General features: G+C 26.4%; 1 long non-coding RNA gene across 1 annotated transcript; it reads right to left on the bottom strand.

The window, feature by feature from the left end:
* Positions 1-11,260: 11,260 nt before the first annotated feature.
* LOC136080617 (uncharacterized) lies at positions 11,261-13,847 on the bottom strand. The gene is made up of 2 exons (XR_010638565.1): positions 13,713-13,847; positions 11,261-11,919 (listed from the first exon to the last, which is right to left on the bottom strand). It is a non-coding gene; the product is annotated as an uncharacterized LOC136080617 (long non-coding RNA).
* Between the last annotated feature and the right edge of the window lie 13,653 nt (positions 13,848-27,500).

Raw genomic sequence — 27,500 nt, 5'->3', positions numbered from 1 at the left:
TAATATTGAGCACTGTCATACGAACAAGAGTTTTTGTATTTTACACCGCAATACTAACCTTACTTATATATATATATATATATATATATATATATATATATATATATATATATATATATATATATATATATATATATATATATATATATATACATATATATATATATATATATATATATATATATATATATATATATATATATATATATATATATATATATATATATATACTTATATATATATATATATATATATATATATATATATATATATATATATATATAATATATATATATATATATATATATATATACTTATATATATATATATATATATATATATATATATATATATATATATATATATATATATATATGTGGTAATATTTAACATGGATTTCCCTGATTTTTCCTTGATTATCCCCTAATACCTAACCTGCTCTCCCTGATTTCAGTTTCGGTTACTTTTAAACATTTCAGCCTTAGCAAGGATTAGGGCGTAGTACATGGAAAACCATATGCTTTAAATAAAGCCCTTTTGTTACGTTTATTATATTCTTGTTAATATTTAATGAATATTTAAAAGAATGCTTTGTTCTTATTTACTCTATAAACTGCTTTGATAAAAGAAATCGTGAACAAAAGAGACTAAATTATAAATAAGAATTTCAAGCTCAAATCAACTTATATTAAAAAACAAAAATGTATCTCAAATAAACCAGCCAACTCAATAAAAAATCTCAGTAAATTCTTAAATACGAAATAATGATAAAAGTTTGAACAAAACTACTACCATGTTAAAAAGAAGATAAAACAACAGATAAAAGGTCACAAAATCAAAACACCAATTAAAATTTATAAAATCTATAAAATTTATCTATAAAATTTCAAAATTTTTTACTTTTCTTAAACAATAAATCGATTGTCTCATCTAACTTTTTTTTTTTCTCATCTCCTCTTTCTTTTTTTTCTTGCATCTGAATGCATCTAAATCGTTTCATAGTGTTTTTACTACTTTTTCCAGAATAATCTTTTTAGATAGTAAGCCTTTTATGTCTTTAGCAATTGAGTCACTTTTCTGTTTTCAAACATGCATAACTTTATTTTTTTTTTGATCTGCTAATTCAGTCTTTTGTCGGCTGCGTGCTTTTTTAACAGATTCTCTTAGTTCCTTAGAGATAACTACAGATTCTGGGTTCAAGTCATGAGCTTTCAAATTTCATATACTATTCTCTGGCTTATTAATGATTTACTCATTAGATTAGGTTGTAACATGTTCTAGTTGGTGTTGAATCCTCTTTTAACTGCCGCTTGACCATGAAAAAGAAATAACACCATCTTGATTGATGCCAGTTGTCTTACCTATCATCTATTTTGTTGAATTTTAAAAAAAGTTCCTTTCTTATGGAGACAATCTTTTCCAAGTGCAGCTTGAATTCTGTTTTAAACTAATCACCAGCTCTTGGGTAAATACAATGCAACTGAATAAAATTATCTACCAAACCCTTTATTCTTTCCTTTGCCAATTTTTCATATAACACAATTTTTGGGTCACTTTACATTTTGCATAATGGCATATTTTAAAGGAGGTTTTTATACAAGTTTCAATGTTAATGACTGCAGTAAATGTATGCAACTGTAGCTGAAAGAAGAATTTATAATTTATAAGTTATTAAGATTTTATAACTTATTTGATTTATAAAATTTTACATTGATCTAAAACATCAGCTTCAATGAATCTTTCAAAAGTTGATAAATGTCGTCATACAAAAATGGTATCAAAGTAACGGTATCATAGGTTTAGGATTCTAATAAATAGTTAAAAAGTATTGCATAATATTTCCCACATGAGCAAAGAAGTAGAAGTAAAAGACCTCTGCTGGAATGTCCAAGGAAGGTTGAGTCTAGGTAACATGTATATACACAGTTTAGAACACCATCCCAATAATTTAAAACAACAAGATCCTTCTGACCCATTTAAACAACTGAGTTAAAAATTTCATAAAAAGAAACAACAAAAACTCTGACATATATATCTTTCAAAAGAAATGATTGATAATGAGGAGCTAGTTCAAAATTATTTAATATGAACACTTGTCTTTCTGCAGATAAAAATTTTTCTGCTAAAGCGCGGTTAGGAAACATATATTGGAGTAAAGTTTATAGCTAACACAAAAATAAAATGACGATAAAATGTTTTTAAGTGTCAACCTGATCTCTGCATCAATTACTGAATCTAAAACAACATGACTGAAGAGTGGAAATTTGAACTTTGTTTTTTGATGAAATGGTATTTGCTACATGTGAACTTTTTGACACATTAATGAATGGTATACATGTGGTTTTTAAGTAAAGAGACAAATGTTCAAAATGCTTCTGAAACAAAAATTAAAATTATACATTAATTTGTTCTAATCTAAAGAAATTAAAAATAACAACCACATGAAACAGCTAATTAAAAACAACAACTAAAATGTAATGAAAAGGTAAAACCACCTGTATTAGAATTATATTAAAATCATAGAAAAAAAAAAGCAGTTAATATTAAAACTTAAACATCTTTATTATATCAAACTTTTACAAGTTTAGGAGCGTAATTAATTGCATAAGTAAGCTAAAATTTAAATACCTTTCTTTTAATAAAAATTAAAAATGAAACTTGAGTAAATAAAATTCTGCCCTTAAGAATATTTTTTCGAAAAATATCTTTCTAGTGAAAAAGCTTATAAAAAGTAACTACAACATTAAATTTCCAGTGCAAAGCTCAAACCAAATAAATGTGATGCGCACCCTAAAAATTTCAACATTGTGAAAAAAATGCAAATCAAGTAATAATGAAATAAATTCTTCTAAATTACTTTAAGAGGAAAAAATTGATCAACTTTTTGCTCAATTGAATTTTAAAATTAAATTGCTGTCGATGATTAAAAAGAAACATTTATCCTAAAAATTGCACCTAAAGCGTGCAAAAATTACACCTTCTAAACAGTTTTATTATAAACTTCTATGTTTATAGTCTATAAAAATAGATATTTATAAAATATATATAGTTTTTTTATAAACATCCATGTTTATAGTAAACAGTGTCTAAAATGTCTATAGACATTTTGGACACTGTCTCCGAATTCCATTTAGAGACTCAATTTTGCTTTGTGTTTTACCATAAAGACATTTAAAAAAAATTGTCATCAATTACACTGACTTTACAACAGGAAGTCTTGTCTTATGGTTGTAAGTTGCTATACTGTCTATTTTGTCTGCCTGCTATTTACACCACTTATAACAGTGGCTCTACAGGAGCAGCAGGAGTGATTTTTAATAGTTCAATAGTTGTTTTTTTTTTTATCATTAAAACATATCAATTTTTTAAGACACTTATTATAAATGAAACAAAAATCTTTTCGTAACTGTTCTTTTTAAATATGACTATAATAACACAACCTAATGAAACAACCTATGAAGATAAGTATAACACAACCTAATTAAACAACCTATGAAGATAAGTATAACAATTACTTTTATTGTTGTACTCTTTTAATCTATAATCATAATTAAAAAAGAAAAATTTAAGACATGAAAGCTATTAAATGAGTAACATATAAAGCCAATTTTCCAGATTTTTCAAAAAATTAACCCATTTACCCTGATTTCATGTTCCCTGATATTTTTGCAGCTATCTAAATTCACCGAGTTTTCCTGATTTCCATGATCCTGCAGACATCCTATGCAAATATATATATATCATCATCATCATCATCATCGTTGGTTTTTTTTCCAGCTAAATAACATAACATACATGCAGGTTTATAAATCATTTGATGTCTTGATATTAATAAAACATGTATAAAAGTTTTTAAAAGATTCTTTATAATTATCTTACTATTTCTTATATTCTTTATAATTATCTTATCATTTCTTATATTCTTTATAATTATCTTATTATTTCTTATATTCTTTATAATTATCTTGTTATTTCTTATATTCTTTATAATTATCTTATTATTTCTTATATTCTTTATAATTATCTTATTATTTCTTATATTCTTTATAATTATCTTTAGACTTGATATCAAGTTCAAATAAGTAAATTCGAATAATTAAAAAAAACGATACTTATCTTAAAGAAGAACCTTCCCTTTGTGTAGTTATATTAATTAAAATAAACCATAATCATTACATCGAATGTTTTGATTTAATGAAATACTTGCAAGTATCGATAGATACAAAAGATAATTTTTACAAGTATTTTGATAGTGGATTAACTCCAGCACAAGCAAAACGCATTCACGCAGATAATTTTATATATCTTTAAAATGGTCCGTTTCTCTTACCTGATGCCTCTCTGAAACCTTCACAGCGTACAATATATCATTTATACAGTTTATGGCAAGAAAAACGTCTTGCTATTAAAAGTTCTTTAGAGTTGATAAAAAATAAAAGAAAAATGTATCAAGAATCAGTTAAAATGGTAAGTTGTAGATTTACATCAGTGATATATAACTGATGCTTTTTTTTAATTTATATTTTTTGTATCTAATTTAAAAAAATCATAAATTTAAACAAATTGTTAGATATTACCCAATAAAATTTATTATTATCTATACATGTATATATCGGTTTTTTTAACATTCTGAATAGTTATAAATTATTTGGAATAAATTAGTTTAACTATAGAAATCTTTTAAAACAAGCATAAGAATAATTTGGATAATGGTAATTTCAATGTAAGTACTTTAGTGCCCGTTATTGAAGCAGAAACAAAATGGCTTGTACTAATTGCAACTGATGTAATGAAAAGGAATCAGATAAGAAAATCTTCTTCAGAAATTGTGTTTGTTGACACTACTTCTCTTGTGATGATTCACAAACAAATGTCACAGTATATCTACATGCAGTCATACAGGTAGTATTTCCGTAGCTATTTTATTACATGCAAATAAAACAGAAGAGAACTATGAACAAGCATTCAAACTTTTAAAATCTGACCAAATGTTCAACATGTTTTAGGGGATATCAAGTATTATTATGTTTATATATGATGAAACATTTGAATGTGACTTTATTTTACTTTTTTAAGGTTTTACAATTATTTTTTCAGGAACCCCAAGTTTTCATGTTGGACAATTCCATTCAAGAAAAAATGGATTAAGAACTGTATGGCCGACAGCAAATATTCTGTTATGCTATTTTAATGTTTTACAAGCGCAATGACGAAGGTTAATTTAAAAAGTTGTAAAACAAATATGCAAAGACTTTACTTATTGTTTAAAAATGTAAATTTAAATATCAATACTTTACCTGTATTTATATATATATATATATATATATATATATATATATATATATATATATATATATATATATATATATATATATATATATATATATATATATATACGTACATAGAGAGAGGCTTACCATACGTCTTGTTTTAGCCGAGATGGTTTCTATTTTATGCCATTTGTCCCAGTGACCCAACACTTTTTATTTTGTTCTGTTTTTATGATTTTTGAATTTATTAGTGTATAATATAACCAAAAACAAAAACATATGTGCATATATATATATAAATATATATATATATATATATATATATATATATATATATATATATATATATATATATATATATATATATATACATATATATATATATATACATAGATATATATATATATATATATATATATATATATATCAAAAACTAAAATTATTACCCTATTTTTTATATATATATATATATATATATTTATATATATATATATGTATATATATATATATATATATATATATATATATATATATATATATATATATATATATATATATGTATAAACATTTTTATTATTTTCTGTAATGATATTGATATCAAGTTTACTATTATTAATATTGCATTTAATTCTTTTTAACATTATTTGTGAAATGAACATAAAATGTAATATAACTTCTTTTAAATTATGTATGCTGATCAACATCAAAACTGGAACTATTAATAAAAGAATTAAAGGGGATAAAACTATTACACCCAAAATTTTGCAAAAGACTTATAGATTATTTTAAATAAGGAAATTTGAGTTTCTCGTGCTTTATAGAAAAGACCTAATTATTAGAACCATAAAACAAATAACTTTAGTGAAGCAACTATTAGAATTCTAAAAGACATTATTTTAAGTAGAACTAAAGTTTAATGTTAAAGTTTAAATTTAATGTTGCTCTTGAAGATTACACTGCCATTGTTTGTGATAATTACTATAGCAACCATCTTCTCAATTAAGCTTATAATAATTGCTCTTCATATGAAATGTTTTACAACAAGTTTTGTCACAAACCTAGTTATCAGGTTTGATAAATATTGAATCAATTGAATTGTTAGAGGGTAAAGATTTTAGTGTTCGGAGTTTTAAAAATCTAAATGAAAAATATATAGTAAATAGTGATGGAGGATTTTGTAAACACATGGGATCTATACACAAACTTTTTAAAATTAGTTTTCCCTGCGTCCCACCAATAACATCTGAAGACAGATATGAACATGGAAAGCTTGCACTGGGGCCAAAATGTCAAACGCCAGAATTTTTTCTAAATTTGAGAAATATCAATGAAACAGAAATTGAAATATTTTCAACTAGAATAGGTTTGTAAATTAAATTTGAATTTATGCTCTTTCATGAAAAATATTTGCAAGTAATTATTTATTTGTAATTTGTTATAGTAATTCCATTATCTTGAAATGATGGTTTTTACAATGGATAAAAAGGAATAAAGATTATACTTATTAAATTATCAATTAATTTCTATGTATTTACCAGTTGAAAATCAAGAAGCAGTTTAAATTCTATTAAGAAAAATAATGGACACATTTTATCTTTAACATCGATCAAAGAAAATATTGGTTTAGAAAATTTTGAATCTATAGAGTATAAGTGAGAGGAAGCTTTAGCTGAATTCAAAAGACTGTTAGATTTAGCAAAAATAGATCCAGAATCAAAAAAAACTATTAAAAGTGCTAAATTATAATAAAAGGCTAAAAAGTATAAATACTTCCAGAGGTTGTATTTATACACTACAGGAGGTGCTTTGGCAACACTTTTTTTATTTAAAACATCAGTACATTTAAATATAAGAAATAAGAAAATTAAAACGTGGTAGTAGACCAGTACCAAAAGTCATTATTGTTGATTTATTTTCTCATATTTACTTACCCTATTTACACTAATCAATTACAATATTTACATTATTTGGATGTGTGCTTACACTTTATTGATGTATATATATAATTAATTAGTCACCTTCCCAAGGCCAAGAAGGCCACTACTGTCGAGGAGGCTGCTTTTTTTTTTTGTGGTTACAACCTTCTTTCAACTTTGTAAATCCAAAACATGAGCTTCTACAAACAAGGCCACTGTGAAGAGAAACAAGTTGGGCGCGTTTTTACCAGGGACGTGGTGGGGATCGATATATATATATATATACATATATATATATATATATACATATATATATATATATATATAATATATATATATATATATATATATATACATATATATATATATATATATATATATATATATATATATATATATATATATATATATATAAAATAGAGTGCTGCTTTGATTAAAATAAATTTAGTCTTTAGTTTTTATTTATCAAACATTTTTTATTTTTCATTTTTTAAATAACATTATAACAAACAAACATAGTTTGTAAAGTTACCTGTAAATAAAACTATTCTTACCTCAAATCAATTTTTTTCTGACTGCTGGCTAATGATTAAATAAGTAAATTTTAATTCATGAAAATTTACTAAATTGAAATCATATTTCAACAGTTGACTAACTAGAGCAAAATAATGGCTGCGGTAAAACTAAAAAAATGGAAAATAATAATATATAAAAAATTAGATGCTTAAGCTTGTTAACAAAATAAAATAACTTAAAAAATAACAAAATTTAATTCTGCTAATTAAAAAATTATATAGGTGTAAAATTGGTTTATTTCTATTTACAAAAAGTTTTAATAAAATTATATATAACATTACCAATTGAAGATTCTAAATAATTTTTAACAAAAATACAAAATGTAAAAAAAATTAAGATAGGATTATATCCTAGTCTTAATTATATAAATTAAGACTGGGATAATTCAAAATATAGATTATTGCTAAAAACCTTTTGAAAAATTGAAAAAAAAATTGTTTAAAACTAAGATTCAGAAATATTTGTAAAAGGGCTTCTCATTCAATCAATATAAAACATTACCTAGTGAGCACAAGATGTGTAAACATAATACGTTTTTTAGACGCTTGAAACATGTGGTATGCGCACTGGGTAACGAAAATAATGCTATCATTTTGTAATTTTTATCTGCATTCATGCATTTTATCTGCATTATCATTTTAGGAAACCCCCTTTAGTATGTCTATAAAAAAGTATAATACAAAACTTACTGTTTTGTTCTTTATTGCTGGGTTCAAGGTTAGAGTATGGATTCTAATAAATGTTTTTGCGTAAAACGTGACTCATTTTTTACGGACTTACTAAAGGGGGAAATAAAATCCACCTAATCAAACTGAGTTATTGCAAAATCAAGTACCATTTGCATTTCTATGTATTCTATAAATACCACTTTTTCTATGTGTAGATTGACTTTCTCCTCTGATATAACTTCGTTTATGAATAGTTTTATCTTAATTAAAATACCTCTGGATTAGCAAATTAGTAAACACCAATTAAAAAAAAAAAATCACAAAATCTATTAAAATTTAAAATTGCTAATAGATTTTTTGAATTTATATAAATTATTTAAAATACAGCGGAGAAAATAGAATTAGCCTCCCCTTTATTTTTTGTTCTAATTTAACAAAAATACCAGTGAAACAATTATTAAGTCTGCTTTATTTCTTATTATCTTCTACAACAACTAAAAAGTTTATAAGTTGGTATGTTTAATTAATTACAAATGGAAAAAAAGTTAAAAGTATTCACTTTGTGGAGAAAATAGAATTAGCCTCGTTTATATTATATACAAAAAAATACAGAAAATATTTTGTTTTTACAATCATTTAATATTTAGTATTGCTTCCTGAATTTTAAATGACTTTAAATATGCGACTTGACATACTAGTCACAAGATTTTGGATAGTTTTTATAGATATTGAAATATCTATAATTCATTCCAAGCTTCTCTGATACGAGTTTTCAGCTCCAAGGTGGATTCAAATTGCTTACCATTTTTATAAACTTTTCTAGAAAGTATTCTCCATAGATTTTCAATTTTTTTGTAAGCTTTGAGTTATGGATAGCATCATTATCTTGTTGAAAAGTGAAAGTTTCACCTGTCAATTCCTCACCATGTTCAAGCAAACTTATTTCAAATAAGTCAATGTTGAAATTCATGCCGGTGAAAGTTTTTAAACAAAGGAAAAAGCTCCCAAAACCATAACAGTTTCACCACCAAAGTTACGACTCATCCGAGTTTCTTTCTCTTTTTAAAGATCGTGCCAGTAATATTGATAGCCATCAGGACTATCTACATTGAACTTTTTTCATCAATAAAAAGAACTTGATGCCACTCTTCCTGCCAAGACGTGTTCTTTTGCAAATTGTAAGCTAACTTCTTTATGAGAGCAGTAAGTTTTGGTTTACGCTTTTTCAAAACTTTATTTGGATCTTCATGTAAGATTTGTCTCACACGTTGAACAGGTACAGGTAACTGTAAATCAGCACGAATTTGAGATGCAGTCATGTGCTGAGCAGCAGCACGACGTACAATAACTCGTTTAGTATGATTATCAACTTTACGTTTGCCACCACGTTCCTTATCACGGCTGTTTCAAAGTGGAAATACGGCTTCTTGTTATTTTTTCAAAATAATTACTTAAGGGGTGTTACTAAAACTTGCATAACTTTTGAAATATTTAAGATAATTTCGTTCTGTAAAAAGAATATGAACACAAATTAAATGTTTTATATTTTAACATTTAATAAAATAATCAAAGGCTGCTTTGATTTTTGAATAAATGTGCTAAATGACGAACTTGGCTAAATTTCGAAATTTTTATGGTACTTTTTAGCAAAAATAATCGGAAAAATTGTATTTCTGTTGACTTATATGTAATATAAACATAGTTAGACCAATTTTAAAACACATAAACTTTATTTACACTAAATGTGAACTGATACAGGCACAAAATTAGCTGGGGGAAAAAATACGCAAATTTTTTTTTTTTTAAAGATTAAAAAAAAACGTTTTTATTTGTTTTCGATTTCGGTTGTATAATGTCTTTTCTGTAGAAAAATAACAAACAACTTTTTTTTATAAATAGACATAGCAATAAAGGCAATTAAAATAACTCGTTTTTGTGGTTGTCATAAATATATTTTTTTAAGTTAATATAATGGTATATGTTATATAAGTAGTAAATCATCTTTGTACATGCAATTGATACAATTGATTATTTCCATTCCGTAACGAAAATACTCTTCATAATCTTGCTGACTTCTAATGTTAAATGTACTTCATGCTTCTTCAAGAGTAATGTTTAACAAATGATGCATCATTAAACAACTTATGTTTGTTCTTGTTAGTTGTTCATTCATAAACAAACAATTTCTTTACGATCAGACGGAAACAAACTGTAATGCTTATGTAGCTGCAGAGGCTTATCAGAATCATTTATTTTTTGGATTCTGATAAGCAAGAAACTGTTTTAGTTGTCTGTTGGTCCAATAATCTGTTCTTGAGGTAGCAGAAGCACTCTTTGTACAAGAAGTTAAAGCTATATTGTATTCCATTCTTTCACCAGAAAGAAAATATTCTTTATAAGACTGCGACGGTAATGCTAATGTAGCTGTTGAAGCATATTCGAATCAATTTCTAAAGATAATAATGATAAAGATAATGTATAATACATAATTTTATTTATAATGTTACACATTATAAATAAAAGTATTTTAATTTAAACATACTTGATCCTTTTATAACATTGTTAAATTTGATAATTGAATATTTTATTCTACTATTACTTTTTTTATAAATTAGTTTTGAAATTTTTGTTTTTACAATTGAATTCGATGGCCACAAATAAGACAAAGACCTTTTCTATATAAAGATTTTTCGCCATGCTCAGAACACACAACACACTTTCTAACTTTAGCAGCTTGAAGCTTCCTGTCAGCTTTGCTGTGCAATTCAAAGCGTTTTAAAACAAGACGCAGCTTCTGTTCCTGATTCCTTACTGAATGCAACTGTCTTAATTCCTGATTAACGCCGCCATGCAAACTCTCTCCTTCTTCTTCATTCAGTAATCCAATAGTTTTATGCGATTTAACAAATAGTGGCACATTAAAAGTGAGTTCATGCATTTTTCGCGTAATACTTTCATTAGGAAAGCAAGCATGAAACTCACAAGCATTTGCCAAAGAGAAAGTTTCGCGTAACTTTGTTTACATTTATACTTTCAAAATTTGTCTCGCCGAAACAGTTGTTTCAATAAAATTCGTTAGTAAATAGCTTGGGAAATAACGCAATAAAGTTACGTCATCGCTTAGAAATGTTAACACAAGTTTAAGCGTAAAATTAAAACAATTTGTTGTAAAACATGCCAAGTTTAAAAGCATATTGACTAACATAGCAAGAGGTACGTAAAATAATTTTTATATTTTCATCTGCATAAAAGATCGAAATTTTAATAACTAACGTCATCCATCAAAAAATTAATATTTTACATTTAAAAGAAATAAATTTAAAAGTATAAATGCATTAAAAATTAAGCTATAGTAATAAAATCACACGGATGACGTTGGAATCTGATAGAATAGACATTCATTGATAAGTGTTCCAAATTTCAACCATCAGCCATGTAGCTATGTTAGTCAATCTCGGTTGGCCCAAGACAGGTTTTCCGTAAAAATCGCTAAAAACAGAAAAGTCATCCAAAATCATTTAAAATATTTTAACAATGTTTATTTTTATTTTGTTTAAAGTAAATATTTATTTAACCAAGAAATATAGTTCTTGTAAATTTTTTTAATTTGAAGATTAAAGCGTTTATAGAAAAAAAAACCCATTACTTTAAAGTTATTGAATTTTTATATTTTATTTGCCAAAATTTTTATAAAACTTTTTATGCGGAAATTGTTTTTGCTAGACTCGTAAGACTCGACTGACGTAAGTCCCAATTTTACATTGCGTGAAACAGCCGTGTTATAAGCTCCATAATTAACGCCAATCTTGAACTATTTATTAACCACTTTTGGAGATCTTTTAATTTTTTTTGCAATTCCCGATTAGATAAGCCTGTATCTTTGTACGCTTTGATTACTGCTAATTCTTCATTCGTTAAACGCTTACCATATTTCAAATTAAGGTATAAAAAACCAAATGTTAAAACTTTATGAGCACTGATTTCACAGTCTTTGTTTAACTTACAAATAATAATAATAAACTAAGTAACAAATTCGCATCACCAGATAAAAATATACAAGTATACTGAAAATAATTATTGATGAGGCTAACTCTATTTGTTACCCAAATATCAAGTATTATTCACTTTATGGTTTTATCAAATGTACCGCAATTTAATTATGCTATACTATAATCTAAAAAGTTGTTGTTTGTAACAATAATTATATGGGTGTGGATACTAAAGATTCTCCGCACAAATTTGCTTACAGATTTACAAAATATTGGATCAGTACACGGCAAGGCTAATTCTATTTTCTCCACTATACACCGAAAATAACGACTAAAAGGTAAACAATCAACGAAACTTGAACGTCCGCATAATTTTATTTGAAAGATTTTGCAATTTTATTTGAAAGTTTTTGCCTCTCTTCAAAAACAGCGAATCAGATTGCGCCATTAAAGTGGCTATTCTGTGCTTATAGAGAGTAAAGTCACAAACCGATGGTGACGGATTCATTGATTTATTTACAACAAAAATAATACCTATCGTCTCTATTATTATAGAAAAACTATGAAATTAAAGTCTGTTAAAAGAAACATTGAAGGAATATTAAAAGAAGGAACAGACAAAAAAACTTTATTTGTTAATATATTGCATGTTAATATCACTTTATTTATTTCTAGTTTTTTTAGTTTAGAAGAATAATATGTACAAACGAATCTTGTTTCGTTATTTTCAACAACAAACTTTTAAAGACTTTTTTGTCGGTGTTTTTGCATTTGACGGATTAAGTCAACCTCAAAATCTCGCTGATTAAACGCATAATGAAAACTGGTTTCTTTTTTATTTATAATAACGAAACTTTAAAAGAAAAAGGTGAACACTGGAGACTTTTACTTAAAATTGATACCTATCATTTTTTTTATTAGTTTAGAAGCGGATAGCGCATTAAGATAAATTCCACCTTTTTTAAGATTTAATTGAAGCAGTAGATATAGTAGAAACAAACATTCAAGTTAATATTATCATCATTAACTATAACGAAATTGATATTTCTTCTTACATAAGACAAACTAATCATTTTCCAAAAGACTGGACAGGAGACTGTAACGAATTTTCTTGGTTTACTCAATTTATGTTAAAATACAGTACCATGATAGGCGAACAAAACTTTTGTGTTTAACATAACACATTTTGTTTTCAATAGGCTAATAGTAGTTTATGTGGAACCTTTACGAGTTATTTTATTACGCTTTGCTTTCATTCACCCGAATATCAATACACAAACACTTTTTACTTACCTTCATTGTGCAGGTTGCTGAACTTTTATTTTTTTGAAGTAGCGTTTCTTTATGCATCCGAATTTAGGTCCATTTTTTGAATTTAAATTATTCAAATATTTAGATCCTCTTGCTCAAAAACTTTTTAAGAAAGACTTGTATTTAAATCTATATATGCGAAAACAATAAAAACAGGATCGATATATATTTTCAATGAAAACAAAAGAACAACCTATTAAAAACGACATTTTTGAAATACAAGTCTCGTTTAATAATTCCATAAAGGATTATTTAAAGATGCTGATTTGTTAAGAACAAACAATGAAAATCAATGGGGCACAGTTTCAATAGAGGATATTAAAACTATTTTAACTATTTGTAACGAAGAAAATAATTGCCTGTTACAAAAAGAAGAACAATACAAAAATTACTTACGGAATTATAACAGATTAAAAACTTTACATGAATTTATCGGTAAGCTGTTAAATGATCGGCTTACTCATTAACATATAAAAACCTTGTCGCTACATAATTTAATATAACAAAAAATGATTCGAAAAGTAGTCTTATGCCCGTTACAGGAAGAAAAAAAAAAGGGGGGATTCTTGTTTTGTCTATAATAGCTTTGAAGATTTTATTGGCATCTTTGTTAAAGTTGACCCTAACAAACGCGAACTCTTGTTAAACAATTTTATTATAATATTTCAAGAAAACAAACTGTGGTTTGCAACAAACAGTGTTTCTCTTTCGAAAAAAACTACCTTAGGAAAAATAAAAAAAGATTATTTGAAAAAAAACACAAATATAAACAAATAAATAAACAAAGTGGTAAAGCTATTGATACATAAAAACAGAGTTGTAAATCCTTACCCTTGCTTTTAACACAAAAACTAATTCCTTGACCGGACAATATTTTGGCCTGGTTGATTGCCAAGTGACATTTGACCTTAACCTCGTAATACTTTAACAAAAAACTTTTACTAAAAAACTTGTGGAAGTCTTCAAATTCAAATTGACGACGTTCATTTATCCTGATATCGCTATCTTGTATATTACTGAGCTGTTTTATTAAAACTGGAATCTTTTTTTAATATCATTTTATTCTCATGCTTATCAAAATCTTATTCTTTTTAAATATATAACTTAATTCTTTTTTTGCTTTTCTTTTTTTTTAAATAGTTAAAAAGGAAACCTTTGATTTTTTGAAGGAAAAAGACCGCAGCTGATCCCTGAAGTAGTTTGACTGGCTGTTTGTTGTAAAGAATCTTTTAGAGTTTCTACAGATATACAGTCAACACCAAAATAAGAAAATGATTGTTTCAACAGACACTTTTTTTGGAAAATTTTCATCTCCAAAATAGCTATTTGACAAAGTGTTATTATTGAAATCTTCATTGTGAAATAGAAAACAGAAGTGATCTAAATCTGTTTCAAGAAATTTCTGGATTTTTATTTTTTTAAACATCTTCGCTTCCAACAAGGCTGCAAGCAACCACTAATTAAAAGTGGAAGTAATTGGAAGAAAAAAGATGAAGATTGTAGAGCAAGATAACGATTGACAAACAACTTAAAGAATTGCAAATTATATGTATCAGGAAAGCAAGATGAAGGAAGCGAATTCCAAAGAGCTGATGTTCGAGGAAAAAAAATAGGCAAATAAGAATTTTTGGAGTGCTTTGGAATAGTCACAGAAAAAGGATGAGACTTAATTGGATGACGAGTAACACGAGAATGAGTTTTAGTAGATGGCTCAAGAGACGCTAGCTTTTTAGAGCAGTGCCCATTATAGAATTTGTAGAAAAAAGAAAGAGAAGCAACATTACGACGATGTGATAATGGTTGGAGGTTGGCTGCCAGAGCAGATCCAATTATGTTTACAATGCATTTTTGCATTGATGCTAATTTTGCAACAGATTTGATATATGGTTTCCAAGAAAGATCGGAAGTAAAAGTTAATCTTAGAAGATGAAGACTGGTGACTCATCAAGCACATTACAGGATTCAAAGTATATTTTCCGATTAGAAATATATTTTGCGAATTAAACAATATTTGGCGATTAAAAACACACATTTCTGGATTTAAAGTATATTTCTGGATTTAAAATATAGGGGAACCTGCTGTACCTTTGTCATTATCTTTTATAAATTTATTACAAAAGTCTCCTGATTTCTTATAATACTTAATTTTGTTAACTATACCAACAATTTTTAACTTTCAATTTCTGCTTGATAAAGTCTAGAGTTTTTCCTTCAACTTGACAAAGGCCGACTTGACAATTAAAAATTAATTTCCAGAAATAGTTATACTTTCATTATCAAGTATATTTACTCAAAAATCAATTTTATCAGAACTTTCATTACTTAAAAATTTGTCAGACTGACTGAAAATAATCTGTTTTGCCATTTTTTTCTTTTCCTCGAAGAGGGCTTTTTACATTGTTGGTTATTAGATTTCGAATCTAGAATAACTTTAATTTCAGGTATATCAGTTAAATTACACAATTTTCCTTTACGTCTTTTTGTAGTAACTGTTCTTAACGTGACTTTGGGGTGAGGTCGTATTATTTCAAATGAAACTATTAATGATATTGATGGTAAACTCATAGGAGCCATTTCCCCTAAAACAATAAACAATGTTGATAGTAAACTGGCAGGAGCAGTTTTAACATCAATACTATCATTAGAAGTGTAAGCTTCATTATTTACCAAAAATTCTAGCTTCAAATGGTAAAATACAAATTGAAAGCATGAATGAAAATATTTTTACTGATATATACTTTTTTGCTGCAAATATTACTGATAGATCAATAGTAAATAAGGAAACTTGAATGGTAGTAGGGAGACCGGGGCTAGTTGGCCGCAGGGGTAAGTTGACGAATTGCGTTTCTCTTCAAAGCCTTTCATCAGAAAGTGGCAAAAATGACACAGAACCTTCCTAATTGATCATTTCATCATTTACTATAGTATTGTCAGGATTCGCGCATGCGCATGGGAGATATTAAAATTTATGTGTTATTTGGACAAAAACGTAACTTTTGGAACATCGCTTCCTTTTTACTTTACAAAGAAAATAGTCGATCGTATGAAAAAAAATTATTATAAAAGTTCCAGTCACAATTGGTTTACTATATCCAGTCAGAAATTTTTTCAAAGTTGCCGTTTTTCAGGATCTATAAACTGTTTATTGAAAAACAATTTCGGGGTAAGTTGACAAAATTTTTACGGGGTAAGTTGGCTCATAGCATTTACTATGGAAAAAAATATACATTTTTATAAAATTAATTTTTTTTTTTAGTTTTTAACAATATTGAAAAAACTTACTCTTACAAAAAAATTAAAACAAAATTTTTTTTTAGTTTTTTTTTCACAGATAAAAAGTGGGATACTGTTTTGGCTGTTATACGTACTAATATTTGGTACCAACTAAAACTAATATTAAATTTTTGGCTTAAATTTTTTACCAAAATTAATAGTAAAAAAATTTATATTAATTTGCACTTAATAGTACATTATTAATTATTTTTATAGTTTGCGCCAACTTACCCCGTGGTGGGTTATGTGGGCGCAATACTTTTTTTTTTTTGAGGGCCCGGGAGGGCCTTAAGAATTTTTTTTAATAAATGAATGCAAATTTTATCAGTTACCCAAGTTCATACTCTTTGAGACTACACTTTAATATTTTCAAAAAAATGTGCTGTTTGGGCTACAGAGCTCATAGAGTAAAAACCGAGCCAACTAGCCCCGGTCTCCCCTGTATCAAGTATCAACCTGTAGGCTGAGGTTTAAATAGATATAACTTACTATTATATCTTTTGGCAAAATACTTGCAGCCATTATTCAACATTTATTTTCATTCATGAAATTTAAAATTTCTATGATTTGCTAAAGCACACTCATATGCAAATGATGTGATCTGCTTTAATGTAACTTCGTAATGCATAATTGCAGCATCTGCCAAGTGGTTTACCAAAATTAATTCTTCTTTTGTTGAGAATACTTTTTTGGTTTTGTATGTGAATATAAATATTTGCAACTAATAGATTTTTTAAACTGCTTCAACCGGTATATCAAAGTTGATTTTTTAATGCTGCAATGTCTTGCAGCTTCACTTAAACTCATTTTTTGTTCAAGCACAAAGTTTACTGCATTAAGCATATCTGTTTCGGAAATCTTTTTACAAAAAACACCAATCTTGATCTTTGGCATTTTAAAATTAAAATGCATTTGAATAGGTAAAGTAATTTTATGCTTTTAATTCCTAAAATAAATAATGATTTTAAGTAATTTTATGCCTTTAATTTTAAAGTGGGGTCCCTCAAGGCTCAATGTTAGAACCATTATTGTTTTTAATTTACATCAATGATATGCATAAAGCATCATCTATAGCATCTTCAATAATGTATGCTGATAATACAACTTTGTTTTATAATCATAGCAATTTAAAATCGTTGTGCGGAACAATGAATACTGAACTGGAAAACTTTAATTTATGGTTTAGAGCGGATAAACTATCCTTAAACTGTGAAAAAACTAACTACATTTTGTTTCATAAAACAGGTTCATCAATGTCTCTACCGTAAAAATTTCAGAGTTGCTCATAAACAACATAACAATAAAACGGGAAAAATATGCAAAGTTTCAAAAATATGTGTTCAAATTAAAAATTGAAAATTTATCATGGAGAAATCATATCGGAAACATTGAATCAAAAATATCATTAGCAGTAGATGTTTTATATAAATGTTGCCCGTTTTTTGATTTCTGTTCAAGAAAACTTTACTTTTGTCTAATTCAAAACACACAAAACAAAGTTAATCAAACTACAGGGCTTGCAAAATCATGCTTGTAAAGCAATTCATTATCTAAGTAGAATGGACAATCCTTCTAATGCGATGAAAAATATGAAAATTGTAAACTTGGAAAAGCTTAAATTATATCAGATTCTTATTTTTATGTTCAAATATAAAAATAATATGCTACCGAAATCTTTTTTAAGCATATTTTTGTCATCATTTTCTCAAAGTTATAATCTGCGATCAAATAGTTTCCATTACTATTATATTAAGCAAACTAAAACCTGGGGTTCTGAATTTTCAATTTCAAAATGTCACAAAGCCCCAAAACATGGAAAAACTTGTAAATCAAAAATTAAAAGACTTAAATGGAATACCATCGTTTAAACAGCAAGCAAAACTGCATATTCTTTGTTTGGTTTGTAAAAATGATTGCAGTAAATTGAAATAAAAAAAAATATAAAAAGTAAAAAAAAATTAAAATAAATATATATATAACAACAGTAGAAATAGTAATTACAAAGCTAATTACAAAAAAAATTATTTCTAAATTTAATTAAATTTACTTTTTACATAGACATAGATATACGCCAAATGACGCTGTTAATGTGGTACACCCCCATTCAAAATATTTTCTTTAAAATAATCAAAACAAAATTAAAAATACCATCACATTAGTTGAAACAAGTATGCTATTATTTTTCTAAATATGAATCTTAATTTCCCAACTTTTGCCTCACTTATTACGCAAAAGTGGGTATAATTTAAGACAAGATATCTCCATTTCCATAAATCTATTAGTTCTAAGATTTTCACATAATGTTCCTGGAAGATGCGAAGATGCTATGAACCAGAATCATGCATTGAAGATGCATAGAACATTTTAAAAGAAAATTTTTAATAAATTTGTAAAATTTTTTAACAAAAAAAGCAAGAAAAGAAAATATTAAATATACTTTGACACCGAATTTATTTGTAATTCTGGTTCATTACCTAAGTCAAACAAAAAACAAAAGCATCCTAAAAATTTCAAGTATACATATGGTCAACATATGGTCGCAATCTGAAAATATCATGTTTTAAAAATTACATATTTGCTAAACATGACGTTTTGAGAAAAATGCAAAAAACAAAGAAAAAGTTCGTTACATTACAAAAAAAAACATAAGCCCATTAAAAACATTCACTAAACATAAAGCGCATAATAAAAAAGAAGCTGAAGTATAGTTAAGATATTGTTGCATAAAAGATTGAACAAGTTGAAGTTTTTTTGTTTAAAAAAGCGTTGCTATGGCGTTGCTATGGACCTTAAAATCCTACAATGGCCAAAGTACACACATTTTTACATACTTATTTATTTATTTTATTAAAAAAAAAATCATAAATATGTTTTATGAACTAAAAATATCAATATGAAAAATTGATTTTTTCTTAAAAAAATTCCAAAATTAAGGGGGATGTACCACCTTAAGGGAAACTGCGAAAAGATTTTTTTGGAGTTTTATGCCCCAAAATGGTGAATCTTCTTTGATTTACTTTTTTTAGGCATTAAAGTTTAAAATATATATATACATATATATATATATATATATATATATATATATATATATATATATATATATATATATATATATATATATATATATATATATATATATATATATATATATATATAATAGTTATTATACCAAAATTTATATTAAAGTTTGCATCAATACAATATTAATGTTTCGATATTATATTAATGTATTTTTATCAATCTGATACATAATAATTTTGTATATGCAAAAACTTTTATTGATATTCTTCTCGAATACAACCTTATCCCAACTATAAACAAAGCAACAAGAGTAACTAAAAAATTATCGACATTATTAGATAATGTTATAACTAACAATTTTCATAATAGCCGTTTTAAAACTAGTATAATCAAGATTGATTTAACCGATCTTTTTCCTATATTCCTTATTACTGAGAGCGTTACTCTAAATAATGCTACCCACAAATCAACAGTATTCATGAGACAAATCAATGAAAGTTCCATATGCCAATTTAAAAATTTATTAAATAATTACGTCGATTGGAATCTTGTACTGCAATCACACGATGTAAATAATGCTTATGATTTATTTCTAAACCAATTTTCTAAAATGTATGATAAGGCATTTCCTTTAAAAGTGAAAGTAATAAACTCAAAGTCGGTTGTATCCCCATGGATGACCAAAGGCCTACTAAAATCATCAAGGAAAAAACAAAAATTGTATGATAAATATTTAAAAAATAAAACTTACAAAAATGAAACTAATTACAAAAATTATAAAAGTTTATTTGAAAAAACTAAAAAACGATCAAAAGTAAATTACTATGCTAAACTGCTTGAAAAAAACAAAGGAAACCCTCAAAAAACATGGAGTGTTATTAGAGACTTAATTGGGAAAAATAAAATTGAAAAAAATAATTTACCGCAAAAACTTATTATTGAGGGAAAAATGATTTATCATAAAGAAGTTATTATTGAGAAATTAAACAATTTTTTTCTTGATGTTGGCCCAAACCTAGCAGCGAAAATTCCAGTTGGTCAAAAAAAATTTGATTCATATCTTGCAACAACTGATTTAATTATGGAAGAACCGATTTTAACCAAAAGTGAGCTACATACTGCTTATAATAGTCTGAAAAAAAATAAAAGTGCAGGTATAGATCAAATTAATGTTAATGTAATTAAATCTGTTTTTGATATTATCGAACCCTCATTATTCCATATTTTTAATCTCTCCCTTAAATCAGGTCATATTCCAGATAAACTAAAAATTGCAAAAATAACACCTATTTTCAAATCTGGCGATGAGACCAATATTTCAAACTACAGACCAATCTCAGTCTTACCCTGCTTTTCTAAACTAATTGAACGCATTATGTACAACAGACTTTATAAATATCTATCTGAAAATAAGATTTTATATAAAAATCAATACGGTTTTAAAAAAAATCATTCTACTAACCATGCAATAATTGAATTGGTTAAGCATATATCAAATGGATTTAATAGTGATTGCTATACAATAGGGGTTTTTATTGATTTATCCAAAGCTTTCGACACAGTAAAGCATGAAATTCTTTTGAAAAAATTAGAAAACTATGGTGTTAAAAATCAAAGTTTACTTTGGTTTAAATCATACTTAACTAACAGAAAGCAATTTGTACTTAAAGAAACAAAAGACTCAAAAAACAACTTAATAACTTGTGGAGTACCCCAAGGTTCTATTTTGGGACCATTATTGTTCTTACTTTATATAAATGACTTATATTTATCATCAAAAGTATTAAATACTATCTTATTTGCAGATGACACTAATTTGTTTTATTCTCACAAAGATATTACTGTTCTTCTTAAAATATTTAACGAAGAATTAGATAAGATCAACGAGTAGTTTATAAGTAACCGACTATCATTAAATGTAGAGAAAACAAAATTTATCCTAAACCTAGTAAAGCCGAGAATATTCCTCTTAAACTACCCAATCTTTTAATCAATAATAAAATAATTAAAAGGGAATTGACTACAAACTTTCTGGGAGTGCTCTTAGATGAAAAATTGTCATGGAAATTTCATATCAAATATATTGAAGGTAAGATCTCAAAAAATATTGCCGTGTTATACCGAACAAAACCTTTTCTTAATAACGAGTCTTTAAAAATTTTATATTTTTCGTTTATACACAGTTATCTTTCATACTGTAACATTTCCTGGGGTAGCACTAATCACACTAAACTCAAAAAAATTTATAGTAAACAAAAACATGCTTGCAGGATAGTATTTGGGGCAAATAAAAAAACACAATGCGAACCTCATTTACGTCAGCTTGGAGCTTTAAATATTTATAAGCCTAATATTCATCAAGTAATGTTATTTATGTTTAAAGCAAAACTTGGGTTTTCTCCAGTAACATTTCAATCCTACTTTAATGAAATCTCCCATAAATATCCAACCAAATTTTCAGTGAATAACTTTGTGGTTCCCATAAACCTTCTTAAATTAAGTTCGTACCAAATTCAATATCGGGGACCTTTAGTTTGGAAAAAATTTCTTCCAATCTTTAGTAAAAAACAAAATTTCGTTTTAAACTGCACTTTGCAAAGTTTTAAGGATGATTCAAAACGGTATTTACTGAACATGGAATTCGATATATTAGATTTCAAATACCTTTTTTGAAAACAATTTAAAGGTTTGGACTGAATCGCTTGAAAATAAATTAAATCTTTATCACTCTCTTTAGCTTTTATTAAAATGGTTTCTAACCATTAGTATAAAAGATAACGAAAATAAAATTGTCTTTTTCGTTCATATTTTTGATGATATTAAATAATCAGCCCAAATACTTATGTTTACATATATTGCTTTTTTTTTTTTTTTTTTAAATTAAACAACGCATTTTTTTTTGTGTTTTTATAACTTTCATGATTTTCTGTCGTTTTTACTTTTTTATTTTTAAAATTATTCTGCTGGAAGATTGTTAGCAACAAATTATTTTATTGCTGAAGTATTTGATTTGTTTTTGTTTTTGTATTTATACTGTCTTTTTGTCTTTTATCATTTATTGTGCATGTAAATTTTTGTGTGACGGGGCTCGGTGATAAGACAACCTGTCTTCTTCTTGCTCCGGCCAGGATTTTTCTTTTATTGTAATTTCTTTTTTGTAATATTTATCAACGGCAAAATAAAAAAATAATTAAAAAAAAAACAAAAAACAAAAAATATGTAAATTTTCTTTTCTTCACGATAATAAATGTATATTTATAAGTTAAACCTGGAGAAGAAAAAAATAAATAAGTAAATAAATAACAATTATATTGTTACAGCTGTCAAACTAACTAAATTAACAAAATTGATTCCAGGCGTAGTAGTGGTCGTAGTAGTGGTTGTAGTAGTGGTCCAAGAATAAAAAATAAATTGCATTACATCTCAATAGAATTATTTCATTTCCGTAATACTAGAAACAACTTTACAATGAAGAGTAATAAAGCACAACGTTCTTATGTTAAATCTTATATATTTATATATATATATATATATATATATATATATATATATATATATATATATATATATATATATATATATATATATATATATATATATATATATATATATATGTATATCGTCAGCCCAAAACCAAATGGCCGTATGTCCACATATTATGTTTTTTCTATTTATTATCAATAATCAATGGGATATGTGAACAATAAATCTAGTCTCAAGAATGATACAACTTTTAGAAATATTCAAAAAATTACTTGGTCATTCTGGCAGAAAGCCTTTACAAATTAAATTTTTAAACTTTGAGTTTCTCGGAAACACAAAAAATGGACATACAGCCTCTTGGTTCTCGACTGACGACAGCCGAGAACCAAGAGGCTGTCGTCAGCCGAAACAAACAAAATTCAATTTGCGAAGATGAAACAAAAACTGAACATGCGTTAAGTTTATAAAAATCTTTCTGGTCTGCGTTTTTCTAGGTCTGTGTTTTTTTCAAATTGCAAAACCTACTTTTGGTGGATCCTTTTTAAGGTTGTCCGATGAAATCAATAATAAACTACATAAATTTGGCCTTTTAAAGTTCGCAAATAACCGAGAAATTTTTGGCGGTCAAAGGTACAACGTCGTAGTCTGGTCAAAGGGACACGAAATGCGTTTCTTTAACAATTATCGTCTTTATCCCCATTTACGGTAAGAAATAATCATCCAATCTTTTGCATAACAAGAAAAAAGATGTTGGGTAATGTTTATAATGTTGTGGATGAATCACGCAATAGTTTAGGATAGTTTTAAAATCAAAATAAGATTAACTCAAATATTAATTTTTTAGGAGATAAAACTTATAATTTCTCATGGATCAATACGATCCATCCCAAGTATGATATTTTACGGCAATCTCAATCAAATAGTCCTATAACATCAAATTCATCCGTATCCTAAAGCTGCTCCACGGAAATAAAACACTGATAATAGAGGTCAACGTAAGGGTAGATTGATAATAGCCACAGATACCCCAGAAAAAGAGGCACTTGCAGCTGCAAAAAAAGCAAGAATGGCGAAGAAGCTTACAAAAATTACAACCAAGAAGAAGATTCTACAGGGAAAAACCTCGAAAAAGCAATCCTTCGAGAATCGTTGTCAAATTAATCAATAGACCCACGAATTTCAACAATTGAGAGTACATATAACTTTGATGACGTTGGATTCAATGACAATAATGCTGATACTTTTGATGTGCCGGAAAGAAGTCTTAAAATTGTAATGGTATATGGATATGGAAAACAATCAAGTCGTAACTATACACAAAAAAGTTGTTAAAAAAGTGAAAGATGATTATAATCCATCTTTCACTTTTTTAACAACTTTTTTTTGTATAGTATAATAAAAGAAAAATTCTTTTACTACATTTAGAAGAACTAATGCATTCATCGGCTATACCGATGTAGTGCGTGCATTGCCAGTTTCTACAGAAGGACATGATATATTTTAAGTGTAATTTGGATGAATACCAATTGCAACAATTTGTAAACGAAAAATAAATTATCATTGTTGAAATTGCGTATTTATTTGTTTGATGTCCAAAATCTTCCCTATACGTCCGTGACACGTATATGTCCGATATACGTGTTCGACTTCGGACACTTGACTAGCATTTTTAAAATAGTTTTTAAACATTGAAAATCAAGAAATACAAAGAAAGATAAAATGCTAAAACCTTAATCATTTTAGTTTGACAAAAAAAATGTTACTTTGAAAAAATGCAATAGTTATTAAATAAGCCCAATTAGAGTAAAAACTGTCCGATGTCTCCCCGGTCTCCCCTATTTCTGCATTTAAAATATATTTTGCGATTTAAAATATATTTCTGGATTTAAAATATATATTTTTCTATTTTAAAGATGTTTCTTTGATGAACCGTCTCTGTTTCCATACTTTGCTGATCGTAAATTAAAATTTTTAAAATTTTTCAGTTAATAAAAACCGTGTTTGACGTATTACTAATTTGAAATAATAACAATAATATATCGTTTTAAAAACAAACGTCTCTTAACAGTTAACAACGTCTCGTAAAATATAAAACAATAACAATAAAAAAATGAAAATGGTAAAGTTTCTTATAAATTTTTGCTGTAGTCAGCAGATATTTTCACTTAGCCTACCTGTACTTAAAATAATTTATTAGTAAATGGAGCGTATCCGCTTCTACCGTTTACATTGACCCGACGACGCTCTATAGATCTTATTGGTACACAATGTTGGTGATAAACAACGACCTTTCGACACGGATTTAAAACTTTATAACCCATTGAATGTTGAAATAACCAAATCAAAACATTTTCACTTCCAGCATTAATTGGTTTAAATGTGTCTAATTCATTGAGCATACTATTATTAAAATAATTGTTTGCGTAGAATATGAAAGCATCATGGGAACCAATGTATTTCGAATTAAAACTACAAGTTCCGTAAGTTGCTGCATTGCAATGTGTATCATTTGAAATAGAATGACGCGTTAATGCGTACATAATTTTACCTTTTAAATTGTCTTTATTAATGTTATAAAATCCTTTGCCAATTGATATGTCCATATGCATTACTATGACCAACTTTTTGATTAAAAATTTTTGAATGTAGTCAAAGATTGATCTTACCGTCGGATCTTTACATGTAAAATGCAATATGAGTTTATCAGAATTTTTTAAAGTAAGATTACGCAAATATTGCGCAATATCAAAGTAATAAAATAAAATGTGTACGTTGGTTATTAAATTGTTATTTAAGTTGCGTTGCAAAGTGCTTTCAATTTCTTGCTGTCTTTCATTTAATTGGGCTGTAGAAGGTAATTTCTTGCCCTGATATCGCAAATTACTATTATGAATCTTGTTTGTTACTAAAGCAAAATAAGTGACTACGTGAAATCTATCGTCATCATTTCTGTCAAGTTGAGAACTAGTATACCATTCTTCTGAAAATTTTGCATTGTTGACCAGAAATTTTTTGTCAGCTTTTGTTTCATGTTTTTTTTTACTTCGGATATTTAGATAATCCATATGAAAAAAAAAATAACAACATAAAATAGCCATAACTGCAAACAGTGTTGCTAAATATTTTACTTTCAACATTTTGAATAACTTAGCAATTAAATTACTTATCTCTAAATCATATTTTGCAAGATATATGCTTTATCATATTTGTTTTCTTTTGTGCGTTTTTTGACATGGAGCTTAAGCCGTTTTCGGTTGTTTTTGGTTATCTGTTTAATAAATTTAAACCAATTAAATCTCCATTTAGTAATAATTTTTTGTTTATTTATTTTTTTATTTTTGGTAAAGTAATTTCATTTTTCATAATGTTGTTTATTCTTTTTTTTTTATATTATAACTTTTTCCTTATAGCTTTTATTTGTTTATAGTCGATGATGATGATGATGATGATGATGATGATGATGATGATGATGATGATGATGATGATGATGATGATGATGATGATGATGATGATGATGATGATGATGATGATGATGATGATGATGATGATGATGATAACGATTTTTTTTCACTTTTATTTAATAATAAACTTAATTTTTATATATTTAGTAAAATCACAAGAGCAATCTAGTAAGATTTAATTTTTTTTTGTTTGTGTTTTTTATTTTCTTTTATCAATATATAAAAAGGGTTTATACATTCACATAATTTTATGTTTATAGCAGTTAAATATAAACATGCTGCAATTTTTATTCTCTATTTAAAATCAATTTTTATATAAAGACGTATTTAAAATTTAATGTATACCGTAATATCGCTTAAGCTTTGAACATTAATATCTTAGGCATAAATAAACGTTTTTTAAATTTTTTTGGGAATTATTCAGACAACTATAATAATAACTTATTGTAAAAATTAAATAATAAAAATAAAAACCAACATTCGATATTTTGCTTCAAATGAGAACAGTTAGTTTGATCAGTTTTAATAGATG

This window comes from Hydra vulgaris, chromosome 05, assembly GCF_038396675.1.
Source record: "Hydra vulgaris chromosome 05, alternate assembly HydraT2T_AEP".
NCBI lineage: Eukaryota > Metazoa > Cnidaria > Hydrozoa > Anthoathecata > Hydridae > Hydra > Hydra vulgaris.
This window is presented reverse-complemented; position numbering and strand designations above follow the sequence as displayed.